Below are 16,152 nucleotides of genomic sequence, written 5' to 3' on the forward strand. Positions count from 1 at the left end.
CTCTCTCTGTGTTTTTCTTGTCCCAGGCACCCTCAGGAAGACCCCAAGCCTCTAGCAGTACCTGGTATCATCTCCAGCATGTTTATAGATGTGGAGGATTCACTGGGATATTGAGAAATACCAGAGGCGAGTTGTTCTACCGTAGTAAGTCAATCAGCATTTACTAAGTGACTACTGTTTACAGAGCACAGTCGGTGATGCATTGGGCAAAGAAGAATGAGTTAGGGCATAGCTGAGAAAAAATAAATCTGTAATCTCTTCTAAGTGGTCCTTGCAGGCTAGACACACATGCAAATGAAAACAGCAAAATAAAAAGCTGACAAATAATTGCATAGCTGAGTGGTGTGGTATGTGTGCTGCACAGGCCCAGAGTTGATGGAGTAGAGAAAACCAGGTGGTACTATTCAGGTTTCCTGCATGAGTTTAAAGTAGGATTGGAAGAAAGATACAGGAAGAGAGGGTGGAAGTGAGTAATTTCTGTGAGGCTTGGCCAGCCTGTTGGATTGCCTGTGAGTGAATTCCTGATGGGAGGGTAGTAAAATAAAGAGTGCCAAGCTATAGCCTACCAACAGCTGACTTGCCTTCAACTTCTTAGAGAAATTCAAGTTATGAAAAGAAGTACAGCCTAGTTGAGACTTCCCATAAACATAAGTGGTATCTGTTGCCAGCTTTAGAATTTATAGAGTTTAAGGCTAAATTGTGACTATGAAATAATAAAGAGGTACCCTATGACATAAAATGAGTACATGCCATTAGAATGGAATCTAGGGATGCATTTAATTTTTAATTTTAATTTTTATTTATTTTTTATTTTGAGAGAGAGAGTGTGAGTAAGGGAGAAGGGCAGAGGGGGAGACAGAGAAAATCTTAAGCAGGCTCCACGCTCAGTGTGGAACCTGATGCGGGGCTTAGTCCCACAACCCTGGGATCATGACCTGAGCCGAAATCAAGAATCGGAGCCTTAATCGACTGAGCCACCCTAGGCACTTCTAGGGATGCATTTTAAACATGAAGATGAAATAAAACAGTAAACCCTTATAACAAGTTGTTTTTGTATTAAAATTTAATTTTTGCCCATATATTTTAGACAGTCTTACCTACAGACACACCATGATTTTCAGAACTGGATATGGTTTGAATACCACCCCTGCTAGCTGTGTAATGTTGGGCAGTTTTCATAACTCTGAATACCAGTTTCCTCACATGTAAGCTAAGGATGAAAATATTTACCTCAGAGCTATTGTGTGAATTAAATAATTTTATAAATTCTTGAATGCATGTTAGGTTCTTGTTACTTACACTTAAAAAGCATCTTTAAAATAGTTTCTTTTTTTTTTATTTAAAAAAAATTTTTTTAATGTTTATGTTTATTTTTGAGACAGAGAAAGACAGAGCATGAACGGGGGAGGGGCAGAGAGAGAGGGAGACACAGAATCGGAAGTGGGCTCCTGGCTCTGAGCCATCAGCCCAGAGGCTGACGCGGGGCTCGAACTCAGGGACCGCGAGATCGTGACCTGAGTCGAAGTCGGACGCTCAAACGACTGAGCCACCCAGGTGCCCCTAAAATAGTTTCTTAAATATAGTGTTATTTCTGAGACCTTTTAAAAAATAGAAGCAACCCCATAGTATTCAGAAATGCTATATATACAGGGAATATTTATAACATTGGGAGAAGATACAGACAATAACATTAACATGAATAGGTGAGTACTACCTACTACCAACTTAGGAGACAGAGCTGCTCCTGGCCTGGATGGATTCCATTACTTCTCTTTAAGATCACACCCCTCCCCCTGCCCTCCCAGTCCTGAATGTTGACTTTATTACTTCCTTGTTTTTCCTTAGAGTTATTTCACATATTTACGTATCCCCTACATTGTTTTCCTTGTTTTTGAATTTTATATCATTAATACAATATCCTGTTTTCTGATGGAACATCTATTTTTGCCGCCCAGCATCATGTTTGAGTCCTCCTTGCTTATACTTGTAATTCATTTATGATCACAGTTGTATTTCATTGTCAGAAAATAATACAATTTATTTATCCACTTTCTTTTGATGGTCATTTTATTTTTTATTTTTTCGTTTATTTATTTATTTTGAGAGGGTAAGAGAGAGAGTGTATGTGAGTAGGGGAGGGACAGAGAGAGAGGGAGAGAAAGAATCCCAAGCAGGCTCTGTGCTGTCTGCATGGAGCCAACATAGGACTCAAATCTCACAAACTGTGAGATGATGACCTGAGCCACAATCAAGAGTCGTATGCTCAACTGCCTGAGCCACCCAGGCACCAGCCTCCCTTCTTAATTAGTTTTATCCTTCGCGGCAGCTGCTTTTATTTGTCACAGTTTTCCACTTGTACCTTCTCTCAAACCCACTTGAATCAGACACCCTGAAATAGCTGGGTGTGTTTGCTAGCTAAGTAATTCTCCCAAGAAAACCACATCATAATAGTGTTGTGTTCTCTTACGTTAAATGAAAATTGTTAGCTGTTCTTGACTTCTGAAGACAGTTGGGGCAGAGAAATAAACGTACACATCTTTTACTGATTTCTTTTTTCCTTAATTCGAGTTGAGATAGAGAAAGAGTGACCCACAGAGACTGTATGCAAGCTGCAGTGACTTAACCTGTTTGGTTCTGCATTGCAAAAGTCCCCAAAGCTCAGGGACTTGGCTCTACTTGTATTGGCCACTCTTTCCCCTTTTCTGTCCCTCATCCACTTCTGTGTTTCTCAGCCAGTGGTTCTTTTGGTATCTGATTATACTTCTCCACTCCATTCCTGTTTTCGTATTATAGTTCTTCCAACCTTATACTTTGCACTTAGTGGTCTATAATTTTAGTTGGTTGAGTTCCATATTTTGCCTGTTGTCAGACTGGTTGCTCTATCAGCCACATTCATTTTCTGAGGTTTTCCAGGAGTGTATCAGGATCTAGCCAAGTGCCTAGTGTTTATTATTCATTAAATATTTATTGAATGAAGAAAGGAATGGTGTAAATGCCTGAAAAGCACTGAAATGCCTTTTCCTTGCTTAGCAATAATAATTTCCCCAAAAGCAGTGGGCAAAAATCATGCATACTGAAAACAGTTCTGCCCTTGGGTAGCTTTCTAGACCATAAGTAGTTGTTTTTCCTTGAGTTTCACTCTGGTTTTTTGGAAAAATGAGAATGGTAGACCAGTGATCTGTAAGATTCCTTTTGACTCCAGCATTTTGTATTCTCTCTTCAATTGAAATGGAAAATAGTTTCTCTCTGGATGTCTAGGCACTACTACCAAAGCCTGAATCCATCTACCTTACTGGGCTTTAGGCCCATGACTGTGTCACAGCAACCTGGCAGTTATTGTCTCCCATAACCACAGCAGGTGGGGCATATGTCGAACTTTCCTTTCCTCTCTTTGTTATTTAGGGTTGATTTGTTCTAAAGAAAGACTACATTTATCATTCTTTGTAAAAGTATATTGAATGCCTTTGACTTCCCAGGTTCATTCACCAGGCTGCCCAGGCATTGTTCAGTGTACAACCTAGACTTTTGCACACTCTTGCTCTTCCTCCCCTTCCTTCAACCCCCAAACTGTGTCCAGGGCAGTTTGTCCTACCCTTTGTTATTTGCTGTACAACTTAACCCCATGTCTTTTCTCATATAGTTCAGTTACCATTTTTGAGTCAGTGTTGATTTTTACTGTTGGGCCTTTCCTTGGAGGCAGTGAGTGTGTATTCATCTGGTGCTGGCAGAAGCGTTGTCCATTCCTTTCTCCTGTGGCTTCTCTGCTAGGGATGTCCCAACTTCCCATAGATGGCAAGTGAGGGCCTGAACTCATCCCCTCACTACTTTCACTCGGACTTCCCATAGCTCTTGCAGGGACTCTAAATGTATTATTTGTCCAGATTTCATTTTGTGACTGCCTCTGAACTCCATGGATCAAAGGCCAGGGGCACCAGAGAGCAGACTACATGGAGAAGGGCACAAATTCTGTCTTTGCTTTCTATAAATTGTAAGTAAACATTGCCCAGTCTCTCCTGAGGGTTCTGGTCTTGGACCTGTGTGCTTGACTATGAACTAAAATTAAGCAGGTTCCTTCTGACTTTTATTCAGGAACACAAAATAATGTGTTCCACAATGTCATGAATCTGCTTTGTGAAAAATCCCGCATAATTCTGGCAAATTTTAAGAAGAGAATAGGCCAGAGAAGAATTGTCTAACCAAAAAAAAAGAAAGAAAGAAAGAAAGAAAGAAAGAAAGAAAGAAAGAAAGAAAGAAAGAAAGAAAAAGAAAGGAGAAAGGAGGAAACTTCTTCAATGAAGGATTTACTTTTAACAGCATTAACATAATTAGAAATCAGATTTGGAATTTAGAAAATCTTTGTAGGGTGTTTTTTTTTTTTAATGTTAAATTACTTATTACTGAGAGCCCAGTGGTTAACCACCTGCCTCCAGCCTCCATACACATAAAAGATTCGAGATTTACTGGGCTCTCCAGCCATGAAAAACAAGAAGCCAGACTATCTGTGATAATTCACCCCTCCTAACTGCTTACTTGACAAAACTCTACAAAAACATATTATGCCAGATGTCCTATTCTCAAAAGAAGCAGTTAATACCATCCTATCTCTAGAGGAACAGATTATGTTTTGTTCCTCAGGAATGTAAGGAAACATCCTTTTATGCTTATAAGGGAAAAATGGGAGAAATTACCTGACGTGAAGACTTTACTGATAGGAGAATACTCATTCTAAACTAGTCTTAAATTGTGTCTTTGATTAATGTAAAAGGTTTGACCTATTAAGTATTCACATTAATATTTTAAATGATCAGTTATAAAAGTCTCTTTTGTAATACTAATTCACTTAGTATTTTATTAATTTAGACAGGCTTGAAAGTGCTTCAGGAAACCTACAGTACTCATTCAGTATTCTTGTTTTACTTTAGTATCACTTGAAAGAAAACTGTATATTCTCTAATAATTAAGTTCCAGCAAATACTAATAATACACTATTGTGTTAATAATGGATTGTCCTTTAGTACAGTAAAAAGTGTATAAATACATATAAACATCTGATATAAAATTTCCCTTCAGAAGCTAGGAAGTACATTTACTACAGATTTTGCATTGAATGGGCTTAACTTGAAAGAGGCATTTTTAGATGCTGCATTAAGAATAAACTTTAAACTAAATATTTAAGTTTTACTGTTGTGTTTTATCTGTTATACAGCAAAGTTAGTAATTCATGTAAAAGTAAGCTCAAAGTTGGGCTTTGTGTAATTAAACATGTAATTATACAAAATATCAACTTTAAAAATAGTTTTGAATAACTTCACTCAAATGTAGGTGTTGCTGGAATAACAATATTCATTTTGCCTGGTAGTTTATATCTGGCTAACAAAACAGTGAAATGTTCAGATGGGTCTGTAATTTTGAGGAAGCAGAGGTGGTCTGTTTTCCCGAAGTTAATTTCCCAGTATATTACCATTCGTTATCTTAGTTGCAAAATTCACATTTCTAAAGGGTTACTAGGTTTTATTAAACCCGAAAAATAAATCACCAAGTTTTTTTTTTTGTAAAAATAGTGGAGAAGGAAGTGGAGCACCTGCACTTTTTTTGTTTCTTCTTGCCTTGAGGAATCAGGACTCCTCCGGGAAGCTCACCTGACATCATAGTGTTGTTAAAGATCACTAAATGTGGTTTTCTTTTGTGTGTATTTGTCCCACCAAATCTTACTCAAAATCTGTATGTTTCTTTTCTGCTTAGCCAGTGGACACTTCACTCCCTTTCCCTGTGCTAGCCAAGCACCTTGTCTCATTTGAATGATGGCATCATTGCCCTTAGGTTAAGGTTTGTTTTGAGCTTAGAGGAATCTTGGCTGCTCTTTTCATCCATTTATAGTTATTTGCTGTTACTTAACCCTTAACACTGGTCAGATGGCAGTGTTACTTTCTGTGAGTCTCAAGCTGCCCTGTATTGTGTGTTCATCAATTAATAACCTGCCAATTACTAAGAACCACTAGGGACCTAGAGAAGGTGGTGCTTGGGACCTCTTGAGTCAGAGAGGTAGATCTCCACACCCAGGAGGAGTGGGTCTGATTTTCGCTAAATGGAGTCTCCCTCCCAGTCAGCTGTTCTCGCCGGATTAAAGCTCATGAAGACGCCTTTCTTCTCTTACTGGAGCTTACTCAAGGATCGATTTGAGTACGTTTCTTTTTGCTTCAAACTTCTAAAACTGTGCCAGAGATTTTGTTGATTTGTTGGTAATTATTTGCATTTAAATGATCTCAAAGACCCTTCTCATTAAAGGGTTCTGGCTCTTTTCTCTTAGTTGTTAGTAAGGATGGTGAAATCGTGATGGATTGTTTTCTCCTATTTATTCCTGTACATTTTTCTGGAACTTCAAAGACCAATAAGGGATGCCTACCCTTTCTCACCCCCTCATTTTCAGTGAGAGTTTATAGTTACAGGGAGGATGAACTGTGGACCAGTTATAGGATTTAAATCTGATTTTCAGTAGATTTTATATTGAAGACTAATTGTCTATAATTAACAGGTTACTGATGATTGATGATGATGTGGAAGTGTCTGGAGTGGAGGTTAAAACAGTAAGAGCTCAAGAGTCATGGATTTACTACAATCATTTGAGACACTAATAGAAGAGGGTCACTAGAAAGTTATGGTTCATGCTGTAGGAAATTAAGAAATTTGGAGGAAGTAGGTATTATTCTGCCCAGGATCATGGAGAGGGAGAGAGAAGGAGCATTTTAAATAAGGTGCTCTGGGCAAGCAATGAGATGCAAAGAAGTACCCAAATGCCAGTAGCTGGGCCCTGAATGCATCTTACAGGACATAGAGAAGGCAAAGGAAGTTTGGAGCCAGATTTTGCATGTGTCTCTGTGTGTATGTGTGTCTTTGTGTGTGTCTGTGCTGAAGAGAGAGAGTGAGGAGAGGCAGGGAGAGGGCAAAAAAGATGTCAGTGCCAACCTAAACAATTACATTCTGAGAGTAGACTATGAAGTGCCATTGAAGAGTCTGGATCCAGAGAGTGAGAGGCTCAAAGCATGATTATGAATAAATCTACTGATAGAGATTAGTTTGGAAATGGGGATTATCATTTAGAAGCTACTGTAATCATCTCTTGGGGGTGAGGTGGTACCACAGGACTTAAAGAAGGAAGAAAATACATTCATTTATTTTTTTTTTAATATTTACTAAGTATATGTAAAATATATTTTATTTACAGCATGTGTGAGGCACTCTGAAGGGGTTTCCCGTATTATCTGTGTCTATTCTTCCATCCTAGGAAGTAGGTACTAGCCTCCTTTTATAGATGAATGAACAGACGCCCTTGAATTAGACAGCAAGTAGTGGTAAAAATCCATGGCCAGGCCTATCCGGCCACTAATACTCTTTGCTCTAGCTCACGAAGCATGGAAATAGAGAACAGATGAATGTTTTATCCCTGATTTGATTTTTATCCTTTATTTGGAATTATTAGATGGATCCAAATTAGGACTCTATTCATGCATATTCTTATATACATAATTGTATGTCAATACACTGGAGTTTGAGTTTGATACAGATATTATTATATATTTGGCTCAGCTATGTCTCTCTCACAGCCTGTAGGAAAATTCTCTTTCCTGATAATTTATTTCACTTTATTTTATTTTGTTTTATTTATTTATTTTTTAATGTTTGTTTATTTTTGAGAGAGAGAGAGACAGTGTGAGCAGGGGAGGGGCAGAGAAAGAGGGAGATACAGAATCCAAAGCAGGCTCCAGTCTCCAAGCCATCAGCCCAGAGCCCCACATGGGGCTCGAACTCACAGACTGTGAGATCATGACCTGAGCCGAAGTCTGATGCTTAACCGACTGAGCCACCCAGGCGCCCTGATTTTTTTTTTAATTTTTATTAAAATAATTTTTTTAATGTTTATTTTGAGAGACAGAGTGTAAGTGGGAGAGGGGCAGAGAGAGACACACACACAGAATCTAAAGCAGGCTCCAGCCTCTGAGCTGTCAGCACAGAGCCCAACGTGGGGCTTGAACTCACGAGCTGTGAGATCATGACCTGAGCTGAAGTCGGACGCTTAACTGACTGAGCCACCCAGGCGCCCCTCTACTCTGATAATTTAGAGAAAAATGTCAGTTGACAAAACTTGGGTCCATATTATGTTTTATACCAATGAAGAACAAGTAGCAAGAGATTATATTTCCTACCAAATAGTAATTTTAGTCTACAAGAAATGAAATCAGTGTCCCACTTTCCTAGAATAAAAATTATAGGATAAACTGGAATATTTAGGAAAAGAATTGTGGTTAATTTAATTTGTTTGCAATGAAAGTTAACTAGAAAATTTTTAATATCTGTAGATCATTGCAGAAATGTTAGTACACAACTGAATTTCCTGTTAATAGTAGACTGAAGTTTATTTTTTCTTTAAAGTTTATTTATTTTGAGAGAGAGAGAGAGAGAGAGAGAGAGAGCGAGCAAGCACAGGAGGGGCAGAGAGAGAAGGAGAGAGAGAATCCAAAGCAGGCTCCGTGCTGTCAGTGCAGAGTCCAGTGCGGGGCTTGAACTCAGTAACTGAGATCATGATCTGAGCCAAAACGAAGGCTCAGACGCTTTTAACTGGCCAAGCACAGGAGGGGCAGAGAGAGAAGGAGAGAGAGAATCCAAAGCAGGCTCCGTGCTGTCAGTGCAGAGTCCAGTGCGGGGCTTGAACTCAGTAACTGAGATCATGATCTGAGCCAAAACGAAGGCTCAGATGCTTTTAACTGGCTGAGCCACCAAGGTGACCCGAGTGGAAGTTTATTTTTTAATGAGAGGATGATCTTGGAGTCATCACTCTAGTGATTAATAACTGTTTTATGGTTTAAGATATACTATGTGGATGAGGTTGGAGATTTGAAGAATTGTAGGTACTGACAGCCAATGAATTGCCCACTGTCAACACCAACAATCTTTCTGCCTCCTGCCTAACATTTTCCGAGAGGTTATTTTATTTTATTAATTTTTTTTAAATTTTTATTTTTGAGAAAGAGAGAGACAGAGTGTGAGCAGGGGAGGGGCAGAGGGAGATGGAGACACAGAATCCGAAGCAGGCTCCAGGCTCCGAGCTGTCAGCACACAGCCTGACTCAGGGCTCGTACTCATGAAACGTGAGTTCATGACCTGAGCCGAAGTTAAATGCTCAACCGACTGAGCCACCCAGGCGCCCCATCTGAGAGTTTTTGTTAAATTGATGTTAGCTTGTTTTTATAATTTGTTACTTTATGCTAATTTCCCAAAATGTGGTTGAGGAACATCTATTAGTTTTGTTTTGGCTAAATGAGATTATATACATATTTTAAGTTACTGTTTTATCCTCGAACTGTGCTAAAAATAAAAAGTGAGGGCTTCTGGGAGGTTTTTTTTGTTTTTTGGGGGTTTTTTTTTGTTTATTTGAATCCTGATTCTTATTTCTCTTCGTATAACCTGCATTTTCTTAAAGCAAAAATAGTTTTAGGTTCACAAATAGGAAGCAGCTGTCTGAAATATGTTCATTGACTCAGCTGAATGTCTGCTGTTGCCCAACAAAAGTTATTTGATTTGGGTAGTGTAAAGAAATAAAAATAAGCATTCAGATTCGATTTTGGCTGCTGTAATAAAAACTTCTGTCTGTAACTTGAAGTCTTAAAATCTACATGTAGTGTAATCTTACATTGCAATTTGGAGAGATTTGAGTCTAAACACTACTGAGACTGCTAATAAGAGTAAATGATAATATACCTACCATTTCCTTTAACTTATTTCCTTGATCCTCAGAGGAAGATGAATCGTCATCTGAGGATTGGCCTGACAAGGGATACATCTCAATATTGTTCACAATATGAAAAAAAAAAGTAATTTTCCGTGTGTGTGGTGTTTGGCGAAAAGCAATGAACTCTTTTAGTTTCCCAAAGAAAATCAGTCCAAAGAATGAAATGGACATAGCCAGAAGCATATGGAGAATGATGTCCCAAAACACTTTTAGGAACTGTAAAATTGAGTGCAGTGGTATAAAACTATTCACACATTTTATTAGGTCCATATAGGACTGCAAACTGATTGTCTTCTTGAGATACTGTTGCTGTAAATATTTTTTGAGAAAAAGAGTGTTGATAAGTCTCTGGCATTAACTAAATATTCACAGTGGAACAGTGTCTTAAAGAATACATTTTATTGCACTTACAAATCCAGGTTAATTTTATGATTCTGTCTTCTGAGATCCTTTTCTTGAAAATCATGTGTCTGCAAAGTTGCTACTTGTGACTTGTTCATCCTTGATAGGTATAGAAGATTAATATGGTTGGGGAATGTCCTAAACACCAAATTATGACCATTAATAAAACCGATTATTAACTTGGCGAGTTGGAAATGCTACCTCCTGTTTGATGACTTTCAGACGAAATGTTGTCTCTTGTTTGGAATGTTGAATTGAGAATGAGAGCAGATGTCTTGGAGTTATTTGTTTGAGACTGTAAAGATCTCTTCACCTTAGATCTCCAAGTATAAAATAGTGTATTAATTATTTTATATATTCTTATATAACTCTTAACATTGGCTATGTAAGAAAGATTGTTCTTGTTCCAAAGTCACAATCTGAAAAGTAAGTACTGGGAGAATTTGACCTGTTGATAGCAAGGTTCTAGCTACTTTATGTAGACATATGATAAAAAATGGTATTTTGAGTTAAAGGAGAGCTAAGATAATAGGACTGCAGTTCTCAAGCATAATTGAATATTTTGTAGACCAGGTAGAAACTTCTTGGATAGTTTACAGTGTTTTTGTATCTGTGTTGTGCTGTGTTGTCACCCATTTCTCAAGCTAGCATCCTCTAAGTGTAAGGTGTGAATTGTTTAGAGGTTGAAATTGGGGATGATATGAAAGGACAGCTGGGAAAGAGGAAGAATGTAGACTATGGTATTTTTAGTAAGCACTGTAGTCTGTTGGAATTGGGGTGACCAGTTAATTAAACCTTTCCAGGAAAATACTATGATCTTGTGACAAATTCTCTCATATGTCTGAATGCCTTCTTAGTTCTCATATATTGTTTGGCCTTTTTTTTCAAGGTACCTGTCAAGGCAGTGGGTGCTCAGTAAATTTATGTTGAATGGTGAATGACTGTTGGTCATTTTAATGAAATGAATTTAATGACATGAATTTTAATGAAATGAAATTTTTATATTTTGTCAAGGGTGTCAATGATTTGCTCTGTGTTTTAAAAATGTTAAATGAATAAACTTCAGTTGCCTTCAGAAATGTTACCTTTTAGACTTTCTCAGTGATGAATGAAAATGAAAAATTAACACAGGGACACCTTTGTACTGGTGTCAGCTCTTTAATCTTTTTTTTTATGTTTGAGAGTGTTTTATTTTATTTATGTATTTATTTTATATATGTTTTATTTATTTATGTTTTATTTATTTATGTTTTATTTATTTTGAGAGAGAGAGAGTGCAGGGGAGGTGCAGAGAGAGAGAGACAGAGACAGAGACAGAGACAGAGAGAATACCAAGCATGCTCCTTGCTTTTGGTGCAGAGCCTGAGGCCTGGCTTGATCTCACAAACCAAGAAGAGATCATGACCTGAGCCACAACCAAGAGTTGGAAGCTTAATGGACTCAGCCACCCAGGCACCCCTCAGCTCTTTTATCTTGAACAAGTTCTGCGACCTGGAGCCAGTTTCCTAATTTGGACTTCCAATTTCCTCTTTGAATGAGAGAGTTAAATTAGATAATCTTTATAGTTTGTCCTAACTCTATAAATCTGTGATTTTGAATGAAGAACAAAGTAGAGGAGTGCAAAATGAGTACGAGTATTCCTAAATCAAGTTAGAAGTGTTTAATAAGAGAAGCAGGCACATTCAAAAAGTTTTTAGCAGAATTTTGATGAGGCAGAAAAGTGAACAAGTTGGTAGAGAAAACCTTCCTTATAGGAGAAATGGTGCAAGGATTTGCATAGTAGCAAAAGCTTGTGGGAGATGTCAAGACAATGAGATTTGTTTGCTTAGAACGAAGAGTTTTTCTTGGGGTAAGATATGAGTTTTCATATTCTCTGTCTAAAAGGTCCATTTCTGATAAAACGGCCATTTAAAATCCGTTTTTAATAAAGTTTTATTCAACATTTTTTTTTTTTTAAATTTTTTTTTCAACGTTTTTATTTTTGGGACAGAGAGAGACAGAGCATGAACAGGGGAGGGGCAGAGAGAGAGGGAGACACAGAATCGGAAACAGGCTCCAGGCTCTGAGCCATCAGCTCAGAGCCCGACGCGGGGCTCGAACTCACGGACTGTGAGATCCTGACCTGGCTGAAGTCGGACGCTTAACCGACTGCGCCACCCAGGCGCCCCAACATTTTTTTAAAAGTCAGGATTTTTGCTACAGTACCCACCTACCATCCCACCCGCTGCCTCTCCAAACCACAGGAATCCTATTATTCATTTCCTCTTTAACTGAGTTGTATAGTTTCCTCACAAAATTCAAAGTATAGCCAAAAGTTAAAAATTCATTAGGCTGTTGGAGAATGAAAATAAAACTGATAAAGGTCAAAATGTGTCTCCTTTATATTTTCCTTTTTACAAATTGCTCTTGATAAGAATAGATTATTTTAACCGTTTGACCCATGTCAAATTTTGTTTTCCTTACAAATATCTCTTATTCAGGATAATGCGTGTCTAATCTAAACTTTCAGACATTAGCATAGCATATTGCATGCAGAATTCCTTAAATTCAAGGAGCCTATTTGTTAGAAACACATTTCTTCTAAACATGTAAGTTTTCTTTTTATTGGTTGTAAATTCAAGGAGCCTATTTGTTAGAAACACATTTCTTCTAAACATGTAACTTTTCTTTTTATTGGTGGTTTCTTCTCATCTGAAAGACTCATAGAACATTTTGTGTAAAAAAGCAACTATCTTCAGTGAGTCTTCAAGTATTTAATTTATGTTGGAGTAACAAAATGAATTCAGAGTGGTCAGACCCCAAAATGTAAAGTTCATCATTCTTTTCTTTTGGGGAAAAAATGCATTCAAATTTATAGATGATGTAATTTGACCAAAACCATTAATAATACTTATAATGATACTTATAATGATACTTGAATTTTTGAAGGGAAAGCAGTCTGCAAGTAAATCTATCTATAATGCCTTAAAAAATTGGAAATAATGGGGCGCCTGGGTGGCTCAGTCGGTTAAGCGGCCGACTTCGGCTCAGGTCATGATCTCTCCGTCCGTGAGTTCGAGCCCCACATCGGGCTCTGTGCTGACAGCTCAGAGCCTGGAGCCTGTTTCAGATTCTGTGTGTCTCTCTCTCTGACCCTCCCCTGTTCATGCTCTGTCTCTCCCTGTCTCAAAAATAAATAAAACGTTAAAAAAAATTTTTTTTAATTGGAAATAAGTGTTAGAGGAGCCTGAAAATAAGCATTTTTATGTAAATATCTTTGAAAATTCTCAGACTGTAAGTAGTATTAAAAAGTATGCCTGTTGATTTTACTTGATTCTTTTCTTTTAATAATTCCCAGTAGTGCCTTTGATCTGAGAAGGTGTCATCTGAATGTTCTTTCAAATACACACATTGTGTAATTCCTAAGTCATTATCTCACTACCCTTTTTCATTTTTCTCAAATTATTCCAAGCTTATAATAATAAGATAAAAAGATCTCCTTTGTAACAATTTTAAAGCTAAATCATTGTGGAAGTTTCATACTGGAAACCTTTGCACTAGTAATGACTTCGGGACTCTTGACATTTAGCTGGATGACTGATCCTAGTGTATAGCTGCCAAGTAGAGGGAAGACATTGAGGCATGCGATGCGCAGAATTGCTTTGACTCACTCCCGTCCCCTGGCAGCGGTTGCAGCCTGGAGGCAGCAATACCAAATCTGTACACTTGCATGTCTGAAAGCTGCTTTTCTTAGGCTCCCACAGCAGTTTGTATAGACGAGGAGCCAAAGTAAGATGTCTACAGAGACTTTCTCAAAAGCAATTCACTTAAAACCTACAAAGAACTCCTTTGAGATTTGGTCCTATCACTACGCCCCTCAGACTTGTATTAAAGCCTTTGCTGGAGAAGTAGTGTTAGGAACAGGCCTGCTAAGTTCTGTTGTGTTGAAATCTGTTGTAGAATGTTTCAAGAAATATAGCTTAGAATAATTTAGAGCTGGAAGGCCCTCTCCAGGCACAGATGGAGGGAACCAGAGATTCAGAGGTTAGATGATTTAGTCAAGGCATGCTTCTGCTTTGACTCGATATTTGAGTCCAGGTTTTCAGACTTTCTCTTATGGGTGTTTTTACCATTTCGGAAATACGTTCTGATGAGTAGGAAGAAGTAAATACCAAAACAACAACAAAAAGGACACTTTTAACCATAGCTTAAAAATTAAGGAGAAGTGCTTTGCCTCAAATTTGACAGGAGGACACAGATAAAAGTTTCAGACCCTGGAAATGGGAACTGATTCAGAGCTAAATATGTGGTGCATCTGTACTTACTCTGTGAGATGAGAAGTAAAAGATGGCAGTTCTGAGGGAAATCAGAACTTTTCCTCTCTATTAAATACTAAAGGTTGACCTGTGAACTTCTACGTATGGGTCGTCACTTTTTCGGCACTTGTTGAGGAAATGGTGTCTCCTCGGCTAATGCAAGCTGAAGGACAATACTGGTGGGAAGCAGAAATGGCTCCTTTTACCCTGTCCATGAACAGTAACGGTTTCCACTTTAGTAACTGCTAGGTCTGTTCCCTTCTCAAAATCACTGATGTAAATTGCTCCACAGAAGCTGCATTGTCCCCATTCCACTAGATTTTCTTTGATGATCTAGAAGAAACTCAAAGCTTCAATAACACCTCTGTTTGTCTTTGATGCATATGTGGGCAGTAGTTACCCACATAGACCTTTAAAATTTCAAAATAAAAATGCAGCTGTAGTATCTAAGAATAATTTAATGGAAGCATCCCATTTCTACTTAGAGAAGAATAAAAAAATAGTATCAGATAGTGGAAAGGGTTCTAATTTTGTGGTCAAGAAACCTGGATCTTACCTCTGCCACTAACTTGTTTGGTGAACTTGAGCTAACCTTTGATCCCTATGGGTCTTGGTTTTTTCCTCACCTGTAAATTGGATGACACAGTGACCTGCAAAGACTAGATTTCCAATTCCTATCAATTCTACAAAATGGAGCATTTCATTTTAGGAGAGTAGCTCCTTAAACAGATATTATCCTATAAATTAAATACAACACCCAGGAACAGCAGTAAAACATGCATAGTTTCCTAAGAAAGTCCATTATGTTGGGTTTCAGGCAACTCTTTTCAAAGTCAGAACTTTTCATTTCTTCAGTGGGTAGGATGCTCTCCAAATAAATTGATCATTTCTTCTTACAACGTGGGAATCTGGAAATATCTAGATAACTAGAAGCTTTTAAAAATATTTATAGACTCTGCTTCTGAAGGCAAAATATTGAGTCTATATCTAGGAAGATTTAGGTAGATGTAGATTTCATCTGAGTATGTCTGGGCCTACACTTTTATCTGAATTATCACAGACTGAAACTATAAATATCTGGTTGGATAACTCAGCCTTCTGCTTTGCCTTATGTATTTATTCCACATTAAAGAATTCTTCTCGTTAATTTCATTTTAACTGGTCATAACTTGTGTTATTGCCACCCCTAATGGTAAGAAAAAGTCCTTCGCAGCTTGGACCTACAGGAACATGGTGCTACTTTGAAGGTTTTGCTAGAAACTCTACTGATTTTCAGATATCAGATGTAGCTTATTTAGGCCAGTGAATTTGTTTTCATATAGGATTGAGCAGTGGTAATATAATTACTGTCCTAATATAATGATGTTTACCTTTGATTATCAACTGAAGTGAAGGATAAAAGCACATTTGTGAAATTGGACTTTCTTTCTAACTCCTGTAGGCTGTCCTTATAGGTCCTGGACCACTTAAGAGGTAATTGGGCTCTTCCTTATTCTTTGAGGTGGTGGCAGAGGTTCAACTTGAGAATCAAAATCAGTGTTATCAGTCAGAGGTGTATTTTTTTTTGAAAGCTTAAAATGAAGTGTAATTGACATAAAATAATAGTTTCAGTTGTGCAAACATTTATATATATTATGAAATGCTCACCATGATAGTTTCCATCTGTCACTA

General features: G+C 37.8%; 1 protein-coding gene across 9 annotated transcripts in view; it reads left to right on the top strand.

Moving 5' to 3' along the window:
• The window catches only part of BBX (BBX high mobility group box domain containing), a 287,506-nt gene that overhangs the window by 129,809 nt on the left and 141,545 nt on the right, over positions 1–16,152 (top strand). For 2 of the 9 annotated variants that reach the window (XM_043594060.1, XM_043594059.1), the window contains one exon: positions 27–144. The exons of the other annotated variants lie outside the window; for them this stretch is intronic. The gene's annotated coding sequence lies outside the window, so the exon portion shown is untranslated. The remainder of the gene's footprint in view (positions 1–26; positions 145–16,152) is intronic. 9 annotated transcript variants of the gene reach the window in all.

Source organism: Prionailurus bengalensis, chromosome C2 (genome assembly GCF_016509475.1).
Source record: "Prionailurus bengalensis isolate Pbe53 chromosome C2, Fcat_Pben_1.1_paternal_pri, whole genome shotgun sequence".
NCBI classification, from domain to species: Eukaryota; Metazoa; Chordata; class Mammalia; order Carnivora; family Felidae; genus Prionailurus; species Prionailurus bengalensis.